At 40.9% G+C, this 26300-nt stretch overlaps 2 long non-coding RNA genes across 3 annotated transcripts in view; one reads left to right on the top strand and one right to left on the bottom strand.

Moving 5' to 3' along the window:
• Positions 1 to 2050: 2050 nt before the first annotated feature.
• Positions 2051 to 26300, top strand: part of LOC147259237 (uncharacterized) — a 47981-nt gene continuing 23731 nt past the window's right edge. For both annotated transcript variants that reach the window (XR_015117193.1, XR_015117192.1), the window contains exons 1-2: positions 2051 to 2322; positions 10080 to 10110. This is a non-coding gene — a long non-coding RNA (uncharacterized LOC147259237). The remainder of the gene's footprint in view (positions 2323 to 10079; positions 10111 to 26300) is intronic.
• On the bottom strand, positions 20884 to 26253 carry LOC147259238 (uncharacterized). Its single transcript, XR_015117194.1, has 3 exons — positions 25824 to 26253; positions 23592 to 23709; positions 20884 to 21590 (listed from the first exon to the last, which is right to left on the bottom strand). It is a non-coding gene; the product is annotated as an uncharacterized LOC147259238 (long non-coding RNA).

The following is a 26300-nucleotide window of genomic DNA, read 5'->3' as shown; positions in this document are numbered from 1 at the left end:
AGTGTATTATAGTAATTAAAATAAAAAAATAAACCAAATTTATAAATCTTAACTTTGTACTCAGGGAAATTATTATTCAAGAAGTGTAACCAATCAGATGTTGATGAGGGTGGGACATTGCTGTGTCTGCAGACGGAGAGGCAGCTGCAGTTGAGGGCAAGCTTTTATTTATCTGCTATTTGATGAAAAGAAAATCTGAATCCTGATACATTTTAAAATGCTGAATATTGGATCTGATTGTGTGCCAGGCCAATTATAGCTCAACCCTTAGGATCGGTTCAGACAAATTCTCCAGAAATTGGCGATGTAGTTAAGGAAGACAAAGGAAAAGACTGAAATGCAACTGGAGATTGGCCGAGAAGTTCAACCAGGAATTGAAATGGGACCAACTATCATCCAGAGGCACAGAATTCTTCCTGGAAACAGTCAGATACACATTTTATGTCATTTCCTTTGGCACAAGCTTGCCGCGCCTAACTCTTGCCCTGAGCTTGCTGCTCTGTGAACCCGGTCACCCCTCCCAGTAATCCTCACTCTCCTAACTGTGGTGATTTTGTCACATGAACTGCAGAGCCTGAAAGCTGTGCACGCACAATCTGGAGAGGACACGTCACAAACGATGGTCACACTCATACTCGGCTAATCTCATTACCCTTGTCTCTATGCAATATGGGGTCAACAGGGTTGTGTTGTTTGCGCCAACAGCATCAAAATTATTATGAACGTTAGCGAGGATGAACAGAAACACGAGTCCCTTTAATGTGAGAGGTAGCTTGTATTTATAGCAGCTATCAAGAGGCCTATGTGGCTGCAGAGTAAAATATGTTGCTGGGTAAAAAAATTGTTTGTGTGCCCAGGATGAAAAAGTATGTGCAGCCTGTGTTTACTGTCTGTCAAGTCTGGTATTTTAAAGCAGTTCATGCAACAGGTGCAACATTAGATACAGTGAGAGTTGCTGTGAGTGATAGCTCGAGTCAGTTTTAAAACATCCCTGAGGTCTTTCAGTCTTTTTGAAGGATTGCAGATTGAGTAACTTGGCTGCTGGCGCGTACAGTGCACAGAGGACGTTTGCTGCTCAGATTAAAAATCTGAATGTGTTTATTTAAAAAAAAAATCTCTTAGATAAACGTGACACACAACTCAATAAATTTGATGGAAAATTTAAAAAAAAGTTTGATGCATTTACTGCAGTGGTAATTTTGCATGCAAAGACTGCTCTGATGGTTCTTGAGTCGCAGGTGAAGAGAAAATGTGTTTTGCAGATAGTAAATTCTGAAGAAGTGTGTCCAAGTTGTGAAATACAACTACACATCAGTCTTGTGTGTATGTGTGTTTGTGTGTGTGTGTGTGTGTGCAGAAAAAATCATTTTATTTAATACCTTAGCGATGGGAGCAATCCGATTTTTCTCGAACAGAAAGCTTTGATTTAACTTAACAGTGCTTGTGCAAACTCACATGTTCGAATCATTTATTTGAGTAGAGGATATCCAACACTAGCCAGGATGAACAGTATATTTAAGACTTTTCATTTCTGTTTCACATCAGAAAATACAAATATACACAAGTACACACTATATATAGTCTCAATATATTGAGAGGGACATGCACATTTAAATATTAAAATTCAAAGTGCCCACCTCTTTCTGTAACAGCAAATCCTGCAAAAGTCAGAATGGAGATGTGTTGCTGTGTATTGTGTCCTGTCGCCATAATTTAAGCATCATGATGTCACACCATGCCGCGAGTGAAGCTGCTGCCGCTTTTAGACGCTTTCCTGTGCCCGCTCAAAGTGTCTGCAGAGACAATGACAGAAAACAAAATGAAGCCGGATAATTTTTGAACTTGGTGCTACCAATCAAGACCCTTGGCGGCTGTGACAGTAACTCGCAGTCCAGCCTTTACGCACGGTGGGGTGAGTCAGAGTCCCCGCACGGAGATATTGGGGCAAGCCTCGCGGATGAAACAGATAAAAAGCTTTCTCTGGGATGCGTGTGTGTGTGTGTGTGTGTGTGTGTGTGTGTGTGTGTGTGTGTGTGTGCGTAATCCTGCCCTCACGACAGTCGAACCACATCGTAGATTATAACTCGACTGAGGACCACTTTCTTTCTAGGCGGTTCTAATTAAATGAAGAACGGCGTTGCGTGCGAACTTCATGTAATGTTCTCTCCCTGTCGAATTTCCGAAGCACCTCAACAACACGCAGCAGCTGCAAGCAGAGAGAGAAAATATTTAATGTGCGGCTGTTTTTTCCACTCACGCCGGGTTCATCGAGGACGAGCGAGGACGAGACTCACAGCTGACAGTCGACCAGTTGCGTTGCCGGTGAGTTGACTTCAACTTTCCTTTTGACCTTTTTGAGAAGCGTTTGTTCTGAAGACTTCTCAAATATGTAATAAACGCCTCCGTCATGTTTGTCACACACAAAAAAAAACAACATCAAATTAAAACCGTAATGCGTTTATGTTCATGCAGTATATTCAGCAGGAGTTGGTCTCATTCTTTGTAGCTTATTAGACTATTTTTAATTTTATATTTTTAACAGTGTCATTTTATTCTAGATTTTTAACACGTTGCAAGGCGGTATTTTGCGTTTATTTCCTGCACTTGTAGTGCCCCTTGATGGTGACTGTTGTTTGATGTCAGGTTCAATGTCACGGGAAGAAATCTGTAACTCGGAGCTTCAGTGCAGTTTCAACTCAAGTCATTTCCTTTACTGAAAACATTAAAAACAGTAAAAGTGCTTTCCGATAGAGATTAAAGTGCAAATATTATACATTATTATATATTATTTTACAAAGATGATGCAGGTGCTGTTATAAGTGACAGTGCAGTTTCAGGGACACTCAAAATTATTAGTCAGTCTTTTTGAAGAATGTTCACACAGGAACTGGAGGAGATGTGCAGCGTTAAGTTTGAGAGACCATCTGAGAGATCTGGTCCAAACTGAAGTACTGAGTAAATCTATAATTCACTTAATTTCAATGACAGGTCGCATGGATATTCAGGGAGAATCCAGTTATTAAAAGCACCGTAGAGACACAGATAGAGATATTTAAAACAAGTTGAGGTTAATGTGTTAAGTGAATTACACTTCAGAATCACCAGACAACTGTAACGTCTGCAGCTGCTGCATTTAGATTTAATACTTAGTTAAAAAAAAAAACGTTAAAATGATGTTGCAACAAGTCGGTAAATTTTGAAGTCTTATATTTTTTCACGCTGCTTTTATTTTTTACAATCTATCTGTGTGTGTGTGTGTGTGTGTGTGTGTGTGTGTGTGTGTGTGTGTGTGTGTGTGTGTGAGACCTCTGCATGAGGCCGTAATGACCTGGCACTAATGCCAATAAATAACCAGGCCGCATGGCTTTTGCAATATTTGTGAAAACTAAAAATCTCTTTCGCATGTCCTCCTAAACGGTGGTCAAGAGGAAATAAAATGGTTGTAGGTTCTTTTCGTGAAGTAGTCGAGGGTCCTTGTGTACACAGCAATACACAACTTCCGAAAGTTGGAGTGTGTAAACGGTCGAGCTTCCACCAAAGAGTCTCTAGGTCATTTTTAGAAGCAGGAGGAGAAGCAAATCACTATTTCATGGTTATGTTATGGGCACACTGACAACACACACGTGCACACACGCGCGCGCGCACACACACACACACGGCACACACACATTATTAAATCATCTATATCTTTATTAAAATAAATGTCAAATCATGGAGAAAGTTAGAGCCCCCGTAAAGTTTCCAACTGTGCTGCCTCACAGCTGTGGTCTGCTGCAGCCTCGGCCGGTTCCACTGCAGAGTTGTCAGGGTTCGACCTCTAGCCAGCCTTCCTATCGCTTCCACTGTGTTTTAACCGTTCGGAGGCCAAGGCTACTTGAGGGGATTTGATATGACCTTATTTACAATATTTTGCTTTTTTTTTTTTTTTTTTTTTTTGCAGCTCTGTATGTCCTGTGTGAGCTGAAAATTATTATGCAATCCAACACATGTAAAAGTGTCTCAGCAGAGCTGGTGTGACCCATCACACACGCAGGGTAACAAAGTTGGCCTTATTTGCTGATTTCTTTGATGTCATCACACAGTGGAATAGTGTGTCCGCATTAACTGCTGCACTGCAGAAAGCACAATTTTTTATTTATTTATTTATTTTTACTACTTTAGGGGTTTTTTTTTGTTTGTTTTTTTGTCTGTTCCTTTTCACAGAAAGTTAAAGAGCAGTAAGGTTGTTTTCTTGTCTTCACCATTGGCTACTGTAATGAAAATGTTCAATGAAGGAAACGTGCACACATGCAGAACCCAAGAGCAGTCTGTGGGACTTCTGGTCCGATGATATTGCAGAAGTCTAAAAGTGTTGATTCAAATATTTATCCACATTTGTCCACAAGTTAGCCAAGGGCTAACCAGAAGTAGCTAACTCTGTGGCGTGGGGTAGGTCTCCGGAGAGAGATGAGATATGAGATCGGAAATAATGGAACTGTGCCGATACAGATGTCGTTCAATGATTGGATATCAGAATGATGGTGCAGATCCAAAATCTGAATTTCATTCCAAAGTTAGCGCTGGACTGTGAACCTGCCATTACATAGCTTGAGACATGTCACTGATATATCCACTTCAAACAAACTGGAGTTTATTTAAATTTGATGCCTTTATGTATTTATTTATTTTCTAATAAGGAGCATTGTTTCGTTTACTAGCCACATGTTAGAGCCTTAAACATTCAGGCTTCAACTCTGGTATCGATATCAACAGGTGTGTATCACACTGAAACAGAAAACTGGTGGATCAGTGCCTCAGTAGGAAGGCGAGGGATTTACATTCACCTGAAAATATGATGCTCTATTGCTTTAAGTGTTTCAGTTGAGTCTACAAATGCTCGGTCATACTGGCTTTTATCACAATAAAATGTCCATCTTGTCACGATGAATTTACAGTTCAGCTGCAGTGCAAATTTTTACCAGTAAATGCAATATTTTAAGTTAGTGTCCAACTTCAGATATGTGTATGTGTATGTATGTATGTATATATATATATATATATATATATATATATATATATATATATATATATATATATATATATATATATATATATATATATAAAGCTAGAAAAAAGAAGGTCCATGGAAAAGGTCAACTCTGAAAGGCACCATGCTAAATCTAGGATGAGCCAGACATCCCTTTTTCAAAATAAAAATAACACGTATTCACCTCTTTTGCTATCATAAATAATGCCAACACATTTTTTAAATATATATTTTACATTTTTATATAAGATTTTTATGAATTTATTTTCAACCACTTGAAGTATTTAAAGAAAAAATGTCTGTGGGCAAATACCAGAAGTATCAGAAATGCTACTTTTGGTGTGAGCCAGCTGAACATGTCAGTGTCTTGTTTGATTGACAGCAGCTGGTAGGCTGTAGGAGTGCAGGCACATGGCCAACATAAACAAACTGCAAAAGCTACAAGCCATTTGGAGACAACATATTGGTTGCTGGGATATTGCAGAGCGATGACCGTGACGGCATCTAATGGAGTTGAAATGACATTGGCAGGTATATTTACATGGTGCTGCAGCTAATTAGCTGTCTTCCCTACTCTACTCTGGTGGGTCCTTGATTACTGGCTGGTCCGACAAGGGAAGGTGCAGGAGAAGGTGTGTTTGGAAGTTAGTCAAGCTGCAGACAATCAGCAGTAATGTGAGTTGTTGTTTGTGGCATCCATGAGTCCCTCCATTGGGAAAAAATGCAGCAGAAACCAGCCTCACCAGTGAGTGCTTAGCTTGTAGCTGTGACTAGCACAAGCATGTGTGAGATGTTATGGAGTCACTCCTGCTTGGACTACAAAAAGCTGATTTTTCTTCTTGGTCGCTACTTTATCCATATTTTTTGGGTTTGTGTTGTGTTTTTTTTAACAGTGCAAAACAACAACACACAATTGCAAGCAGCTGACAGTGACTGCATGTTTGTTTATATCTGAAATTGTTTGAGACCGTGGGGTCTAGCAGATGTGTGTATGTGTGTGTGTGTATGCGTGTGTGCGTTTCGCACACTCTTAGGATTAAGATATTAAAAAATCCGTTAAACCTGTCGTTGTGTCTGTGGTCTCAATTATTATTATTTTTTTTAATTGCTTAAGATTTGAAAATCCTGCAGTGCTCACCAGGTTTATGATTCCAAATCAGGGAGCCTCCATTCCATTTGGTGACATTAAAATTATGTTTGTTAACACCCCTCACTCACACACGTCCACACACACACACACACACGTGCACACACACAGATCCCCACCCCTTACAGGATCATTTGGGTGGATAAGCAGTCCTTTGCTTATGTATAATTCGATTTGCTGTATTAAATAAGGTCTCTGCTGCTAACTATTGTGCTACCTGCTTATGCAGGTAACACAATAGTAAGTCATTGAATTGATGTGAAACTAGGAGAGAGACATCATCACACTGAGTCAAACTGTGTCCAACCCTGCAATACCGCTCCTTTGTTTCATATCCTTGTTGTGTATTCTTAATTTTTTTTAATTAGTCATTCATGTATTTGAGAAATTAAGATTTGTCTGATTTCTGAACTTTGAGGTTATAACATGGACTTCCTACAATCATCCAAGAAACCCATCCAGTTTTCAGGTTGTACCGAATGTGGAGCTCCTAATCAGTTTGTGGTGATCACGCAGTACTTCTGGATTAAGTCTCAGCACCGCGTTGTATCGTGACAGAGCTGATGATTATACCAGCAGGACTGTAGAACCGTGTGAGAGCACATTTTTAGTCTGTGATGTGATTCCTCGAAACCCTCATTTTTCATTGATCGTCCTTTTACTCTGTAACGTTTGTGGTATATTATCGGTGCACTACAACAGCTGCACAAATATTTGCTGTCATTAATAGCAGTGTAGCTGTGAGTACATAAAAGCTTCCAGCAAAGCCGTTCAGAAGGCTTTTTCTATGTAACCTAATGCCTTCGTTAATGCTTAATGCAAGATCTAATTTTACTTTAATGAGAGGATATTAACAAAGTGAGCTGCACTTTTCCATCACAAACATTAGATATCGTGTTATGCTGACAGGCTGCTCGTCCTATGTGACGATTCTTCATTGTTATAAGATTTTAGAGTTTTGTCATGAGAGTGTTTACAGCTGCAGGACCGTAGGCAGTCTAATGCAGGAGTAATCATGCTTTCGGCAGGTGTTATCCTGCAGAAAGGGAGAGAGAACAGGTGAACACTGTCAAGCAGCTGAGCAAGACAAGCCAGTAAACCTCTGCTGACTAATGCAAAACTTGCCTTCAGTCCTCCCTCATTCCTCAACTGTGCCGTTGCTCTACTGAGCACGGAAAGCACAGTTTGTCCTGCAGTTGTGTTACTCGCTGCTCATGTGCAGTACCGAGGACATGTGAAATGGCCCTTAGGTCCACTCTTATGAAGATTGCACGTTATTGTTTTTTCCCCTACAACTTTAAAAATGTTTAGCGCTTGTTTATGTGTGCTTGTGTTTGGGGCACTTACGTGCATGACCTAAATCCTCAGTGAGCAAAGAATCAGAAGGCTGTGTGGTCATGTGTATGTGTGTGCACATCTCTCCTCCCTCCCCCCCCATCACTTCCTTGTAAAAGCTGACAGAGAGCACACTAAGTTCATCTAAGGACAGGGAAATGTTTTCCTTTCCAGTGTGAATCATTTTGGAAAAATGAGCCTCTGGACAGAATTGCCTCTGCAATTTGGCGTGTTTCTCCGTTCTGCTTTATTGTGTCTGAACTTACAGTTCTTCATTCCTCTGCCAAGAACACGTCAGGTCCTATACACCAAGCAAAGACACTTTCTGAGTCAACCCTGGCCTGCAAGCAAATAAAACAAATCTCTGCAGTGTACTGCCATAGCTTCCTGTTCAGCTGTGAATTCCGGAGAGAGACAAGCTGGCCATGTCTGTACTGTAAATCCAGTGTTCTGTCCATCTAGAAACAGCACAGACAATAGCTTCTTTCGACTTTTCACCCTCAAATTGAATTGCACCGTGAAAACGTCACCATGTTATGTAGAATGTGTTTTATATATTGAAATTAAGATCCTTCCTCTTGCCCCCAGCAGTTGTGCAGTTTGGAGAACAAAACTCTGCAGTGCAGTGAAAACAAAGTGAGCATTTCTTTGGTTGTAGACAAGGAGAAATGGAGGGAGGGGAGTTTTAATTTTGCAGCCAGCCAGCCCTTGTATAATTCGGCCAGTCCCCCCCATCTGAGGGAGCAGAAAAGGGAGAGGGAGTGGCCTGTCTTGAGGTTTGGATGAGCCCGTGGTGGGCTGTGGCAGTCGGCAGCTGGGCTCTCACTTCCTATGTCCTCCAGCTCCAGCCTGAATTATGAAGGCTCGGGAATGGCAGCCAGCCTAATTACAATGACTGATTGCCTGTCTGTTGGCATTTCTCAGACGGTGTTTGTCGTGGGTGTAGGATACTCGGGGAAGAAGGAGGCCCATTTCTCATTGGCCTTCTCCTCTCTTTCTTTGCATGAGAACAGCCAGAGAATGAAATCTGATTGGTTGGAGAGAAAAGAGATGTTTCATGATTTGGTGAGGCTGAGCTAGTGGGAAGTCAGAGACAGGTGATGTTGCAGTGACGGTGTATTGTAGCTTATTGGCTCCATTTGGCAAAGTGGTGTGTTGTTCCATGGTAGACACATTAAAAGTCATATTTTGCTGTATTGCAGCACATTATCTGCAGAAATCACAATGTTTAGACAACTGCACCACTTGAAAATGTAGAAAACCTTCACTAGATGTTGCAAATCTTTCACCTGTTGACCTCTCTGCATCTATCCCCCACTACTGGAAAAAAAAGAAAATATATAAGAAAGGCAAAAGGAGAGGGTTTTAATTGGTCATTTGTATGTCAGCAGAGCACTCAGAGGTGTGATGTGTGTGTTAAGTGGGAGCTGGTTTGAGTTGGTCTGCCCTGCTTTGTCCAGTGCTTTGGCTTTTGTTCCTCCAGTAATGAATTGTGGAAGCCTTGGCTTCAGCTGGAGTGTCTCATAGCAACTGAAAAGAGAGAGAGAGAGGTGGGAAATGGAGAAAAGGCCAAGGGAGATCATGTTTTCCTTTCAAAAGGGCAAGACAGGCAACCATCGTGTGGGCATTTTGTGAAATAAAACTGGACAAATTGTCTGCTTTCCAACACAACATTATTTATTGCCTTTATATGAAATGGTGGCTGGGAGAAATGCATTTGCAATGTTTCTTTTTGAAAAAAACATTTTTTTTTTTAAACAATCTGCATTAATCTTAAGGTTCACAATCTGCACAGAGACGGGCAGCATGGAAACCAGGGCTATCTTTCGAAACAACTGCTATGATAAGAATTATTTTCATTTCGGCTTGATTGAAAGCCACCACTGATAACTGACCTCGGGCTTTGACCCCACTGGTGACATTAAATTAATCTGTGATTTACACATCATGGAGTAAACACTAGAAAATTACTGTGCCATTTTACCTTTCACGTGTGGCAAGAATATCCACCATTAATATCCGAAACCTGCCTTCCTAAGTCATCTGGGAACTTTTGCCTAAATTTGTGTGTGTGTTTACCTGCTACCGTTGGTGTGAGCGCACTCACACGTTTGCCCGCATGTGTTGGCACCAGGCTAGTTTCTTATTAACCGACGGCCAACGCTGAAGCCCGGCCATGTTTGCCCTGTGACCCAGACACTACCTGTCTGCTGCCATGGTTACAGGGACAGAGCAGGTTTAGTGGTCCAACTCCAGGGATTACTTTCCTTGTGCCCCAGTGACTGTAAAATGGACCAAACTGCACCCTAACAGTTAAGAGAGCTCCGCAGTGTGCCCAGGTGGCCTTTAAAACAGTTTTAAGTGCTGTGTAAGAGCTTAGACCTGTACGGCATAATTGCTTTGGTGTCAGTGACTGTCCCTTTGTGATCTGGTTCACTTGTGGTGATTACTTCTTATAAATAAAGGAGGTGTGGGTGCTTCGCAGGTCGGACAGGCTTGAGCTATGTTGATTCAATGTGCTTTGTCTTAAAAATGCACAAACTGACGCTATTTTTCTTTCTTTCTCCTCAGATTACATCAAGAGAAAACCAGGACCTTTTTTGTGAGTATTTATTCAACACAGTATATGGACAAAATAACATGAACACCTGTAAAAATATGACCATAAAATGTTCTGCTTTAATGGAATTAGAAACATAACATAGTAAAATACAACAGCATCACCACTTAAAACACTGTGAGACTGAATTAACATCTCCCTGAAACACTTCAAACAAAAACCTAACATTATTGGTTTAACAAGAGCTGTAAGAGAGATTTTGGATTGGATTGCATCATATTTCACACTAGTTCATGTTATTTATTGTGTCCACGAATGAGCTGCATAATATTTTTCAGAGACTTGGCAGACTGTGAAAATGTGTGTGAGGGGGGGTGACTAGGATTTTTATGACCTGAGTAACATGCACAAGAAGCTCTGGATCTCTCGGCTTGTAGACTTTCTTCTAAGGAGTTGCAGATCTCGGTGTAACTACTTGAAGAAGATAAAAGAGTGCACAGGTTGTTCCAGCTTTTTTTTTTTTTTTCCCATATCAGTGACTTGGAAACAATACAGGAGTTAATTTGCAAAAGAAAAGAAAGAACAGTTTGCATCCACTAAAGCAAAAAAAAAGACAAGATGTAAAATAAGCACAAATCTGTTTTTGCAAAAATGAAACCTTCACTTATAAAGACTGACAAAACCAGATTTCCCGCCCACTTTGACTACCTGCTCTTCTCACACGGACCAGATTGGCGTCTGCGTTTTTATTCACTGTTCGTGGTTATTGATGTAGTCTTTGATGTATTAATTGAACACCCAGGTTAAATGCCTCCCATGGCTCCCGTGCTGAGGGCTGTGGATCTGGTCGGAGGGTCAGTAACCTTTGTTCCGGACCAGATTCTGGGTGACAACAGAATCAGTCCTCTGTCTTCAATGACTTGCAGTCTTACAGGTGTCCACCAGATGCTGCAGGCAGCCTGCACTGTCCCTTGCATGTCATCCAGGGAAGATGTAATATCCACTTTAGAGCAAAGGGTTGGAACTGTTTCCATGGTGTTAGGATTAAATGTAATTTAGTTGTGCATCATAGAAAATAGGTCCCATTTAAGGCTATTAAGAAGCTTTGATGATGCATCTGTTTCAGAAACTGGACTGAGAGTAGTGTGATTGAAGATGTGTCTTTAATTGCAGTGGCTTGATTCAAGTATTTGGAGAGATGATGAAAGAAGTTTCGATATAAAACATAGTAATTTGTCAGCTATGACCACGGAAGTTGGGGAGAAGGGTTCTTCTTTCATATAAATCTTTCAGATTACGGTCATGCATCACAAAATGTGAGGCAGTGTGAAATTAAAAGCTGTAAATACATGTCCCATATGAAAACTTCATTCTGCTGACATTGCATTGCATATTATGTGTGAAACTGCAGGGGAAAACAGTGAAGAAGGGTTGTATCCCTGCAGAGCAACTTCACAGTTAACTTGCTGAACAAAGCCAGCCCCGCTACAAAGCATGCTGGGAAGTTTAGCTGCTGGTGAAAGTTCCTGCCAATGTCCAGAGAGCGGCTCAGAAAATCTTTGCACGGGCTGAAAATGAAGTTTGAAATTAGAAATTAGAGGAGCAACAAAGCAGAGCTCTCGCAGCTGTAGGCTCAGCCTTCTCTTAAAGAGATATTACCAAGACATTCCTCTGTCATGAAGTGTGAAGTGGAGAAGTACAGTGGGGATCAACAAACGTGATATTTACTTTACATGGTTTTAGAACTTTGGAATTTTACTGTCATGTTCTGGTCAGATTTAAACATCATTCAAATATCTTAGTTATCAATCAGATTATATGCAATTATATTCTGAATTAGGAGATAAAAGCTGCTAATAAACAATGTTACATTGTTGGAAATATCAGCTAATAGGCATGAGTAATCATTTAAATTCACAATAATATTCATAATAATATATCATAATATTTTACGTGACTTATAACAGATAATGTATTTAAGCTTTATGGCATTCTTCAGTTGGTGAAATAATGCAAAAACAAGAAAAAAATGAAGCAAATTCCCCATCTTGCTCAAAGGCACTGCCACAACTGATGATGGCCAGTTTTCAAGACTCTACCCTCTTTGTTTTTTGGCTGTGAATCTTCCTCTAAGTCCACAAGGCAAACCTGAAAAGAGGACGCAAACTAGAAAACTCTCAGAGAGCACATACCCCCTCCGAGGATGCTACGAGGACACCGAATATGAACATCGTAGTGTCTTTGTCTGGATCCCTGATCCAGAACCCAATCCATGGGATCCAAAATACAAGGCCTCAATACATTTAATCAAAATATGCTCATATTTTTCTCTGCCTGGACCAATATATTGAAAACCACCAGTCCAGTTTATGATCTCAGATGATTTCTGGAAGCTAGACATTCTTGAAGGTAGTCCAGATAACTTTCAAAAGCTTATCACCTGCTCATGGTAATACACCACCAGATTTCAATATTATAATTTAATTTATAATATTATAAGAATTATTCATTTCTGATTGGAATTTTGTTACTATTGGTGATCAGAGGACAGCAGGGACAGTTGGTAGCCTGGCACTGTGGTGGTTGCCGAGGATCAGTGCAACGCTGTGGCAGGCAGCCTGAGCTTCACTTCACAGCTCTGTGTTTGGTGTCATTCAGAGCCCGGGCCCTATATTCCCACCATTAAGCCACCATTGTGAATGGGGGCTTTTAAAAGCCTTCAAGATTTTCTGAAGTGTGAGCAAATCAACGCGATTTGCATTTGTTCCAGTCTTGAAGATTTTACAGATCAATTAAGACAAGTGGGCGCTGAGCTGCTTTGCTTCCTCATCACTATCTCCACCATCTTCTTGGCTTTGCTTGTTTTACCCAGTTTTGATTATACCTACCGATTATTCTCTAAATTATTAACAACACATGTTCTCTGTAAGAACAACTTAAATACATCCAGCAGAAAGTGGGATCATGTAATCATTTTTTACTTATTACGTGCTGTTAAGATTGAGATTTTGCACAAAAGGTTGCCAACTAAGATAAGGGATCAATGAGGGAAGGGATGCTGGTAGTATTTGGAGTTCTCTGGCTTTACTTTCTGTCCCTGAGCCTCCATATGGCTCATGTCCGCCCATCAGAAATACCTCTATTGATGTAAACGGGGGTCAGACTGAGGAAGTTGCAGCCATTCACCTCTGGCCTCCTGAAGAACAGACAGCAGGCAGGCTGGGATGCTGACACCAGAGCCAGCAAATCAAGACAGAACAAACACACCTAATGACTTTATTTACCCTGATAGCCTAGCTGGGCTCACCTACAGACGCTGTACTACAGAGGAGGATTAGCGAGGTGTCATCAGGTTTAACCCTGAGTTTTCAATGTCATGAAGAGTCTGTATCACCGTAGTCGAGTTTGAGATCAAAGTGAATAAAAGAAACACCTTTTGCCCTTTTAAGTCTCTTCTCACACGCGACCCCACTATGTTTATATGTTATTAATCTTCACTTACTCCCAAGGCCTTTCAACGCTGCCAGGCTTGCAGCTGTAAGAATGATGCTAATATTGCATTGCACGCCACCATAATGGATCAAAGCAACTGGGAATACACAATTGTGATTATGGTCAGATAACTCCAGCCTCATTGATGAAGCAAGTCTGTTAACTGTCACACTGTCTGGATTTTTTTTTTCTTTCCTGGCTTTGGCTGCAGACACCTTGTTGCTCTTAGCCTACATTACCGGTACTTTGTTCATTTGTTCGGCTGCAGCTCTTTATGGTTGTGATTGGTCATCTGGTACCAACACTGCCTCTTTTATGTCAACTCAGTCGTAGTTTGATTCGGAAGAAGTGGGTGGACTTAAATCATCAGTTACCATTGTCCTGATGATGCTCATGCGCCGTCGCAGCTGTTGGGGGTTTGCTAAGTCAGCTAACTTTAAGATACGTTGGGCCTGATTTGTTGCCAGCCCCTGATTTGCATGGCTCGAGGTGTACGCGAAATAGAGTGAACAAGAGTAGAGTTGTTCATAAAACTCAGGTGCTCATAGAATGTGAGTTTAGTCCCAGTCCAGTCCGCACAATGGTTCTGAGCTGATAAAATGTGTCACTCCAGGATGTTGCCATGGTTATTATCCCTCAGCTCATTGCCTGCAAAAGATTGCTGCCTATGACATACAGGTGACAGAGAAGTATAATTGTAAGTATTTCATTACTTAGTTTAGGCTTAGCTTGCAAAGATGCTACATTCAGATGGATAGACTGTTGTCTTCTGTGCTCTGAAGCAACACCACTGTCATGGACGTGCTGGAATTTTTTTGGTGACACACTCGGGGCCTGAAATAAAAACACATTCCATGTCTGCCACATGTTTGAATGTTTTAATCAAACTTTTCACTGAGTGAAAACAGCTAGGTTTTTTTTTTAATTAACTTTTTTGGTTTTCAAACACACAACAGAAATGTATCAAAAAGGGGAAACAACTATTGAGTTGTTCCAAAGAGAGGAATCAGAGGTGAATGCCCAGCAGGAAAAAGAGGCCAGCTGCCAGATCGGCCATCAGGGTTGCCTCGAGCTTGTCTACGTTTTCAGGGTATGAGCCAGTGGTTTATTGATAATATTGTTCCATTTTTTCCTCTTGAGTAATGGGGTTTTCTAGGCCACAGTTGGTGCTATTAAAATGAAAGTTTGGAGTTGTGGGATTGGAAGGGAGGAGGGACAACCTAAAAGAGGGATGGAGGGGGATGCTGAGGTTGAGGATCCTGGACAGCTTTCCCATGACCTCCAATCAAAACTGCATGCACGTGGTTGTCAAACGTCTTGGGACTGTGTGTGTGTGTGTGTGTGTGTGTGTGTGTGTGTGTGTGTGTGTGTGTGTGTTTTTCTGGACAAGTATTCACTAATTAATCAAAATTCCGATATAGCTCATCGTAATTTTCAAATTGCAAGACGGTACATTGAAGACTAGCGATTTCTTTCCTACACGTCGCGTTCGTTCGATACAGATCTAAAAAAAATTACAGTTTAATAGGATTTTCAATGAGAATGGGAATATCTTCGAAACAATAAATTCTCTCTTGTGTTGAAAATCATATTGCAATTGTGACATCAGTTAAAATATCAATTTGTCCTTTTTTATTGTGCAGCCCTTCTATGTGGGCAAGTACTGTATGTACTGCTCGTGTAGCACATTGTGAAGCGGTGAGCTTATCGTCATGAACAAAATCGAGATCAGTATTTTTACTTGGAACTCAAGTTAATCATCCGATGTTTAATTAACAGCCTCGGTTAAGAGTCCATTTTTGCCCTCCTTGTACTGCCTTGCACACGCTACGTTCCTCCCTCCCTCCTTCCTACGTCAGTGATTGTGCAATAAAAGCATAACAAAAATCTGTATATTTGCATATTGCCTCTTTTCTAAATCATTCAGGTATCATCCTGCTCTCTCCCCTCTTCCCCTCATCGCTCTTGTGCACCTGCAACCTTGGAATCCCCAGTGTCACCCTGCTTTATAGAAACAAGAAAACCCAGCTTGTCATGACTTGTTGCTTACGTACATCCACTCTGTTCTTGGTATGGATGTTGATAAGCAGTCACCTGGATTTCTTTACACACAGAATGATATGCAGTGTTAAAACTCTTCATGGATTTCACCTGTGGTCTCTCCATGTCTGTATTATCAGGTGATGTTGTCCACTTCTCCTACGATTGTGAGGTGTTTCCTGAGGGTGTTTTTTTTTTTTTTAATCTGAAGGAGCTTGACTTCTGGGATACGTGAGGAAACCGGTGGCACAGACACTTTGTCCTTCGATTGTGTTATGCTGGCTTTCTATGCCGTATGAATTTTTTTTCATAGTTAACCATCAGTGTTTGCGTGTCCCCTGTGATCGCAGTAGTTGTACGTTTGCCCTTCAGTCAAACCAACTTTATCAGCAGTGCGTTGCCTAAACTCAGCGCTGAAATTAAACATACATAGGATGTGAGATGTTTGTGGAACTATGATGTTGCAGTGATGCGGGCTGGCAATTATTACATCGCAGTCCTAACATTGCACTCAATAATCCAACATGACTTTGCAGGTTAGGTGAACTGATCACTCCGGGGGCGGAGTAGCACACTTCAGTACTTTCATGGCCTGGATTGCTTCAGTTTTATAAAGTATCAAAAGATACCTTGTCATTCAGCTCCTCATTTCAATATTAAAGGAGTAAATCTCTAAATTTCAATTTATTTTTTGATGTTATAAAAGTGAGGGGAGTGGAAAACATAAAACTAAATGGTTAAACCGCATTTTGTGAAACTGGTTTGATTTATCTGTTGTAGTAAATTGTTCTGAGTTTGGGAAAATGGCAAGGAGCTGGAAACTAAAAAGCAAATACATAGAAGGTTATGTGTGAAGTAATCTTTATTTTCTTAAAATGTTTTTAATCTGTATCAAAAAAAAAAAGCTGATATCAAAGTAAATGTATCGGTATCACTAAATTCTGAAGGATTCCCAACCCTCCTCACTCCAATCCAGCTTGTGCTATAGGTGTGTGTGCGCGCGTGCGTGCGTGTGTGTGTGTGTGTGTGTGTGTGTGTGTGCATGTCTGCAGACCCCCCCCTGCTCCTCACAAGGAATAAATGTATAACTGACAATGGAGAGACTTGACTTTTCAGTTGTTCACTAAAGGTGATCTCAGGATTCACTTCATATTAATTGTGTATTTCCTTTGTTTCCCTTGAAGAAGTTGATGGTGCAGATTGCAGAAAAGCCTGTTTGTGTCCCCCCCTCTGCTAACAAGCTTACTACAATGAGCTAATGAGCTCACTCTCTAGCTAACATAAACTCATAAGCCACCAAAAGTGCTAGTTAATGCATTCCCAGACAGACATCCTTAAGACTTGACCATGACTTCCACTTTCATACATCCATACATGCAAGTGTATCCGCAGCTTCAGCTTCATGTGAGGGGTTTGGTTTGTCAGGGGGGGATGGGGGGTGATGTCCATCTGTCCACTGGTGCATCGGGTCATGTGACTTGGTGCCCTAGCAGGATAGGAATCTGTCTGGCTCTCGTGTTAAGATGTCAATGGGAGGAGGCCTGCTTATAGGATGTGGTGTCTCCTCAGCAGACGGGATGTCAGTGGGAGTCACCTCACGTCTTCAGGGAGAGGTGACACCAGGATAGAACAGACGGACTCAACTTTTAGCTGGCATGCTTATCCACAGATTGATATATTGCAGGCATCACACATTGACACAGGTCACAGAGATAATTGTGCAAGTCACAGACGAGGTTGCCGCGGCACGCAGGTCAGATATTCAGTTTGTGAGATTGTTCAACCTGTTTCAAGTAGCTGATGGTTGTTATTGTATATCGTGGGTTCACTTAGGGTCAGTTAGTTTCCAGTACTTTACTGTACTGTCACAAATATCTAGCACTACATGTGGCAAATGTACTTTTCACAGATTAAAGTAAACATCAAAGATAATTTGCAAATAATATGTGACCTTGCTCCATTTATTAGACAGCAGATCTGGCTGTCTCTGAGATCCCACCGTGGTTTTACCAGTCTTGGTATCCTCTTAGCTTGCTTTGTAGCCCCTCCTCCCTAATACATGAACCTGGCAGGACCAGGACGGCATGGTTAGCCCCCTCCCCCCACCAGACACAGTGATGGCACTCAGTGCCAGAGACACCCCTTCCTCCCTCCCTTCTCTTCTCTTCCCTTCCCTTCCCCAACACTCCCCTCTCCACCCTCCCTTCCCTCTCCGCCGCAGGCAGACCCAGGCATGGGATCTCCATCTGTGCACAAAGGAGCCTCCTCTATCTGCATACGCTGCACATAAAAGGGCCTTTTGTCATGAGCTCTGCACACATGACCGTCCGCCTTTCACCCCGCTGGAAAAAAAGATCACTCTCTCCAGCAATCCAACCCCACCCCCAACACCAGGCTCAACCCCGTCCCCGACCCCCACCCCACCAGATTCTGCGGAGGGAGAGGGTGAGTGAGACAGATCCACTCTGAACTTAGTGGAATAGACACAACCGTCAGATGCCTCCATCACTGCTGCGAAGCCCTCTTTTTTTCTACATTTCTACATTTCGTTTTCTGCCCCCCGCCCCCCCCCCCGCCCTGAGTGTCCTTGTGTGCACTCACTGAGAGACATCCATGCATTACAGCATCTGTCTCACTGAAATATGAATGTGCTTTCATTTCTGCTGTCTCCCTTCCTTTCTGCAGTCTCTGACATTTAAGGGGCATTAGTGTTTGGTTCTGTGCCAGTTTACCCCCCCCCCCCCCCATTACAGAGACCATTGACAGCAGTCTGAGAGCTGGCTGATGCTTTCCTCTCTTGCTGCCTCCTGTCTTTTAACCCCTCGGCCCTACAGCTTAGCAGAGCAGAGGTATTTCTTATGTGTTGAGATTCTGACCAAAATATTGTCCGCGTGCGATATCAAGATGAGACAAGGACACATTTTTTTCCTCTGATGGCCCGAATGCTTTTTTAGTTTCTAAAGATGACAGATATTAGTGTTGGGGGATATTGAGTCAGGGTGGGGATGCGGCAGAGTGAGGCAAGCTAATACACACTGTCAAGTGCATGGGTGCTGCCTCAAAAAACGCTTTCCTCAGCGTTTCCTTTGAAACACACACGGCCCTGATGCCTTGCTCCCAGCCAAACCAGTGTGGATTTTGGAAAGCCCTGTAGCTCATCTTGCTGTCGCTGCACACAAGCCTGTGGCAGAACGGAAGGATAAGATTGACTTCTCCCTCCATCGCCATGTCCTCTGCGTGACCCTCTGATGTTCTTAGCTGGTGTGAGAGGTCAGGGCCTGTCATGTCGTTGTTTCCCACAGGTTGTCCTCACCTTTACCCTGGTGGTGGTGATGATGGCAGGCCAGACAATCACTACACACCAAGTGTAATACACTAATGCGCTACATAAGCAGTTCATAGAATTTACACACAGGAAGTATTGTTAGTATTCAGCAGCAGAAAACTGTAATTTACAGGGCTGCTTGTTCCCATAAGATCGTTTTTATAGTATGAGAAACAATAATTGCGGGTCACAATTTCAATTAAAAAAACCTCTTTAAATCACTCTTCGTTTAAATACCGCACTATATAATGCTTTTTATTCATTTTTATTCTTTTAGTACATTTCTACATGAATGAAAACAAACATTTTAAAACATTAATTTGATTTGAGTTGTTCAATTTCTCCCAAGTAGCCCAGTCAGGTTGACCCTGAAGAAAAAAACAAAACAACAGTGTACAGTATATGTACACTTCTCTCTGAAAGAACCCCGACAAGTCAGCTATTTACACACACAAAAGAATGTGTGTGTGTGTGTGTGTATGTACGTGTGTGTGTGTTGCACCCCAAAGTTTCAGCTGCTTTTAAAAATCCAGTTGTCCCCAGATAACCAAGATTGTTAGTGCTCTCGAAGCGCTGCTAAAATAAGACACAGTGAAGAAGAAAAATCGATCTGTTTATGCGAACGTGTCCACATAAAGACGCCAAGTGATTAACATTAACATAAACTGACCTGCACATGCAGCGTTTGCAGGAATGTCCCCTCTGTATCCTACCAGTGCTGAGATTCTCTGAAATATGTAGCGTAAATGTATACATGCACAGTACTATTTGTTTTCTTGAAAATAATATTTTACTAGAATTGAAAGAGCCACTTAAACTGCAGAAATAGCTCAAAGACTGTAATAAAACTTTGTTTACTCAGCTGTCCATGAAGCGCTGCTTTTCTCCTCCATAGATTAATATCCTTAGCAGCACTACACACATCAGTTTTATCCCTCTGTCACCATATGGACATAAATAACGTGCCGATTTCTGAAGTAAGGTTTTTTTCGTACATATTTTTGCTTGTCCGTTCATTTTTACATCATTTGATCCATTTGTTTATAAACCGTGCGTCCATATTTGCAAAAATCTCATTAAAAAATATCCACGTGCTTCGCAGACAGATCCCGACTCATCTTGATTGGTACAAGTTGCTTCAGCAGGCTGTTGTATCAAAACAACCAAACTTTGACAAAACTTGGCTATATGATGACATGACACAGTTTTTCATGTGAGATTGCATACAAAAAAGCTCAAAATGGCACGCTAAAGGTCGTGCTAATTATATTCCAAAATATCATGTTGCAAAATCTACGTTTTCCATATAAACGGATGCTATTTTATTGTGCAGAAAGGCAACCTCATTTAGGAACCGAATGTGTATTTGCAGCACTTCAGGCTTGTTTGCAGGCTCGGATCGAAGCTATTTTGTGACTGTGCTAACTTTTAATGTGGTAACCAGAAGAGGGAAAGTGCTGTGAAATGATACAGGGCTTGAATGCTCTGAGGCTTTTTATTGGAGAAGAGCATGTTTATCATGGATAAAACGTATTAGGTGCATGTTTTGCTGTTCTCGGTGGAGCAAGGATGCTGGACATAGATAACAAAACAGCATGCTTAGGGTGTTTGTTGAGGCAGGGAAGCACTCAGTGTGTGTTGCTTTGTTGCTAGACTTCTTGCAGCCCTGCGGCACAGACTCAGGCGTTGTGACGTGGCCCCTAAAATGCCAGGCCTGTGCACTCCTGGCTTCGTGTTGAGGAAGAATAAAACAAATTGGCCAAGGCTGTTTAAAGTAGGTATTAGCAGCCCTCGGGGGAAAACTGCAAAGAGGGAGCTCAGGTGAAGAAGAGAGAGAGAAGGTATGTAGAAGCCCTGCACAGTCTGGTCAAGTGGGCAGAAAAGGAGAATTGACTTATTTATGATTACGCGTCATTTACTTTTAAGAATTTGTCCTGGTTCTCTTCCTGGTAGTTCTGTTTTGATTTTTTTTTTTTCAAGCTGCGGTTTAAATACTTCCAAGTTATATCAATCATCTTTATGAAATATACATTTTTATTACACTGACTAAACTTTTGGGAGAACAACTTCCAAGGTATTACCGTCGATAAATTGTACATTGATTTTGCATTTGTTCATTTTTAAGCGTGCATTTTTGTTTTTGTTTTTTTGCTCTTAACTGCCTTGACTGGAATTTTGAATCCGGTTGAATTAGGAGATTGTGTTAGCGTCTGATTTTGATTAGCTAATAACACAAGGTGTGAAAGTTCTAGTGCACTCTGTAAGGGTGTTGCCCTCACATGTTAAAAGTCGGATGAGTGAAATCTTGAAGGGATCGTAGTTAAGAGCTCCATCTATATCACATAGATAAGCACTTAAATTATTATCCTTCCTAAATTATTATCAATATTATTATTGATCCTGTAGCTTAATGTGGTTTTCTTGCTTAAGCTGCCTGAGTTCCGTCCTGCCGTATGAAAGCTGCCCTGATCCAGGACAATATGTTTGGCTGTTGATGGGCTGCCAGAAGTAGTTTCAGTTAGGGCACGTCCCTCTTCGGATAGGTTGTCCACTCTGATATCGAATAGGTCCATAATTTCCAGCCTGTTCCCAGGAGAAGCTGTCTCTCCTGCCTTTTTCCTCTCAGTCTCACTTTTCCTCCTCTTCTTCTTTTCTCCTCGTCTTCCTGTGAGAAACAGCAAGGTGAGTCAAATCTCGGGCTTTAAGTTTTGTAAGGATCGATCAAACCAATGTAAAAAAAATTCTGTAGACTATGGGTGAAAGCATTATGAACAAAGCATATACCATTCATTGTAATTTATTCTTATTTAATGAGATTATTATTTTTTTTAAATATGAAGGCAGCAGCTAATAGGTGTTTGGCCTATCAATGCTTTGCTTTGTGCTTTGAGATGAGAGGAGCACATTAGGGGGTACCCTTCAGTCAACTGAAGTAAATTCGAACAAAGTAAAACGAATCAATTTCAATCATTCATACATTTTTAAGTAATGAAGTGATTCTGAAATATCTCATGTATTAAAATGTGCGAGCAAATGATTAAAATGTATTCCCAGAGAAAACACAGAACTGTCTTGTTACATTTTAATTTATCAGAACAAAATGTATTAATTTAAATTCAAATAAAAATGCAGATTTTAATATCACGGAAATAATGACAGAAGTTGCTCTTCCATAATTGTGTGGACATACTTTTTCGAGCTGAAATCTCTTCAATGTTCTTCAAGCAACAAACTTCAAAAAGTTACTTCACACACAGTTTTCTTAAAAATCGTATGAAAGTGTATTTCTGACCATGATAGACAAAACTGTAGTTCAATCGTATTGAGTTATTTTTTCATGCAATATTGATGCATTATTCCCCGAAAGAAAAGTAAATTAAGTACGAACTTCAATAGGTTTTTTTTGCAAACCAAAAGTTGTGTGATAAACTACCTTTGAACCTCAAAGTGAATTACAGAAATTAGATGTGCATTAAACTCAAATCAGTCTGTTACAATGTTTGTTGTGGCACACACTTGTCAGATATATGTCACTGATAAAGTTTAATATTATACCTCTGTTGAAATGGTAAAAGAAGAGCTCATTTTAAAGAAGATGGCTAGCAGAAAACAGTTCATTGACTCAATTTTTAACCCAATATCAAATAAAAAATAGAATATATTTGATAACCATGCATGAAAAATGTATTATTTCATAAATAATCTGAAAGCTTTCTACATTAACATATATATTATTTTTTAATCCAACCTGTTTGAAAAAAGCCGGGGTTTTTTTCTTTCTTTTTTTTCCACTCAAACATGAACTTGAGATTTGAGGATATTCTTCAAATTCTAACTCATTCATATTCCCGTGATATTTTGATGACGGTGGAACGGCTGCTAACGAACTGATAATGAGCTGTTGGTTCAAAAAGGTTCAGCTTGAGCTGTGTTTATGGACTTGCTCTCTCTGAACTCCAAGGGTTAAACAAGCTTAGCACTAGATTTTACTTTTGCAAAAGTTATATTTGAACATGGCAGAACGAAAACATGTAGCAATGATTCCTGACTTTTGTTTCATCATTCGATCATGTGGGACATCATCATCATCATATGATAAATCTGGGACATCAATACTGCGCATGTGTTAGTCCACCATTTTGTGAGGAGAACTTTATTTCACATGCCCCCATTTTATAAACTTCAGTAGAGCACGTGCTCTGACGTCAGAGGCCTTGAAAACAGTGTGTTTAAAATGATCAGGTTTAATTAAGAAGTTATTAGATGAAGATGCATGTTTGTCTGCTCATGCAAGAGAAACATCTTTGATTTTTTGAACAGGAGAATGCAGATGTGCCTCGGCACAGCAGACACTAAAAGGCGATGATATTTTTGTATTTATTTAGTTTCCTCACGCTTTGGTGTACTTTACTGGGAATCATTTTATTTGCTGTCCGTGTGTGTGTGTGTGTGTGTGTGTGTGTGTGTGTGTGTGTGTGTGTGTGTGTGTGTGTGTGTGTGTGTCAAGCAGAGAGCCGAAAGTGGTGGTCACAGTCAGTTGCCTAAGGTGACTGCTTGGGTCAAAGGTCAGGTTGTGTTAATAAGATGTGATGTGCTGCCCTGAGACCCCTGTCCCATGAGGGATAACCCCCTAATCGGCATTAGTTAATGTGTTCGTAATCTTTACCTTCTTAAAGCAAACAGCAGTGGAACATTCAATGGGCCCGCTTGGCCTCCCGTGTAACGCTTTTGACCTAGGGGTCATGGCCTTTGTTCCTCGCTCGATGGGGAGTGCCCTCAGAGGTCTCGGGTGTAATAGAGAAGTTGTTTAGACACGTGCAGGGCTTAAGCAAGACCACCTCATAGACTCTGCTCCTGGAGAATAAAAAAGTCTCTCCCTGTAATGTGGGGCTACTCTTGTGGTTAGCTTTTATCCCCTTGTATAAGTCCATTAGAATAGCTATGTGTTTTATGTGCCTCATATTATGTCTAGTATGTTGGTGGTTGCTGACCAAGCACAGAGCCCCCCCATCACTACTGCCCCCACCACCACCTCCTAATGTCTCCTTGATGTTTGCAAATGACTAAGTGCAAATATTGTTTGCCTTTTCAGATCCCCTGCCCACCGCAGTTTCACATTGCTGCAGCTTTCCTCACTTTCTTTTTGTGTGTGTGTGTGTGTGTGTGTTTGTGTGTGTGTTTGTGTGCGTGTAGTTGAAAACTATTTCGATGTGTAATGTGTCCTCATCTTGTACCTTGAGCTGAACTTTCTGTGATATTAACTGAGACTGACTCATATTTTAAGAGGCTGCAAAACCACAGAAAATATATATATCCTCCTGACTGGTGCAGACCACAGTACACACACACATACACACACACACACACACACACACACACACACACTTGATAAGATGCTAAGAAGTCACAAATCTGGGGATGAAACTTGGTTGTGGTTGTAATATCATTCAAGCATATTAGTATTTATAGTAAAAAAAAATGCAATTAATATTTTTATCGTAAGTATATACATATTGATTTGAATATTTACTATTTTGATGGGATTTATTCCATTGTGCAATTTTTTAATGCAGTGTACATGTGATTGTTGCAAGGAAAAAAAAGCAAATAAAAGCAACTAAACCAACAAGGTATTTTTTTTCCCTGAAAAAGACAGTTAAATGATGTGGAGTGAGGCTTTAACATGGCGCCATCTGCCATTTTGTTTCACGAAGTATTGACTGTGGGCCAGACTGATTCTCTATCACACAGATATTAGAGACGGTTACACCTGATGAGAGGCTGCTGCTTTCTCGGGATTTCGGTTCTTTTATGTGCGCGTATTTAATTCTCCTGCATTATCTGATCTTCTAAAAAACCTTCAACTTATTTGAATTCAGTCACAACAAATATAATCGTGGTAAATTTGCTGGGGAAAAAAATTCTAAAAAGTAATGTCACTGACGCTTTTGATTTTTTAAAAAATTAATTAGTCGTCAATGTGTTTGTTGCTAAAATAGGATCAATTATGAATGTCAAAGTTTTGCGAGAGAGCAAGAAAAATGATGACAAATAGTGGCAGGCCAAAACCAAAACTTTATCCTTGAATGAACTTGATGACATCCAGTCTGTGTAAGGACAGTATGAACACTAAACCCATTACACAAAGTATGTGAAAAGAAAAAAAGTATGTATAAAGTGTATTAAAACTGATTGTTCGAAAGCTATGTACACATTAAAAGTTGTTCTCAAATGCATCATAACATAATGCAGTTTATACATCGGAGCCATAATGAAGTCACAGGATTCTCATTTGGCAAAAAAGCATGGCGAGATGTGACGTGCAGCTGCACTCCTTCTAATAGGATTCTATAGCTCATGCCAGTGCAGTCGCTTCAATCCAGCACATATCTCATTTAGAGAAGAAGAGCTAATAAACCCAGCCGTTCTGCACTACGACACAGCGAATACAGCGTTCTCCTCTTTTCTATTTCTACAAATATATATTAATATATATATATATATATACACACACATACACAAACACACACACATATACACACACACACACACACACACACACACACACACACACACACACATATATATATAGATATAGATATAGATATATATGTGTATGTATTGTCGGTATGTTTTTATTTAAACTTGAGGAGTGAAGAGGGGAGTATAGTTTCTGAGTCCAGTCTCTGTGCTGCTCTAGTGAGGAAGAGCGCTGGCGAGGAACGGGGTGGTGGCCGTGCTATGAAAGCAGCCCTCACAAACCGGCAGCCTGAAGCAGTAGCAGCCATGTTCGACGAATCTGTGGGAGCTTGAACCCCACTAATAACGCATCGCCCTCTAAAATCAACAGAAAGTTATCACAGAGTAAAAACAAATATAAGAAAAGTTTAACCCCCACCTTTTTTTCTCTCATTGTGTCTGCTAGGCATGTTGTCCCCCTTTATTTCCCGCCGTTAATAAAGCAGAAATGCAATGAAAATAGTTCCTCAGTAACAGATACACTTTACATATCTCCTTCCTCCTTTTCTTTCCTTATAGAGTTCCTGTAGTTCAAGGCCCGAGGGGAAAAAGTTTAAAGCCACAAGCTCTGCCTGTGCAGTTTTTAGAAACAGAGCCAAAAGAGGCAGGAAGTTGTTGTACAATAGCGTTACAGTAATCTGCCACAAATGGAAAAAGCCAAATGCTGATCGTCGAGTAGAGAAGGTGGCAGAACAGAGGCAGAAAGCGGGAGGGAGGGACAGAAAGGGAGAGAAAGAGAGCTCGCGTGTGTGTGAGAGAGACCCGAGGTTACAGCAAAGAATAATCAATACAATCTAAGATGGTGGAAACAGCCACGCCGTGTAGCTGCGTCCCTCGGCTTCTCCCACTGTCTTGC

This window comes from Aulostomus chinensis, chromosome 7, assembly GCF_037954235.1.
Source record: "Aulostomus chinensis isolate RoL2024-O1b breed Wild chromosome 7, RoL_Achi_v1.0, whole genome shotgun sequence".
Taxonomy (NCBI): domain Eukaryota; kingdom Metazoa; phylum Chordata; class Actinopteri; order Syngnathiformes; family Aulostomidae; genus Aulostomus; species Aulostomus chinensis.
The sequence above is the reverse complement of the archived record's forward strand: the minus strand, read 5'-3'. Positions and strand labels throughout refer to the sequence as shown.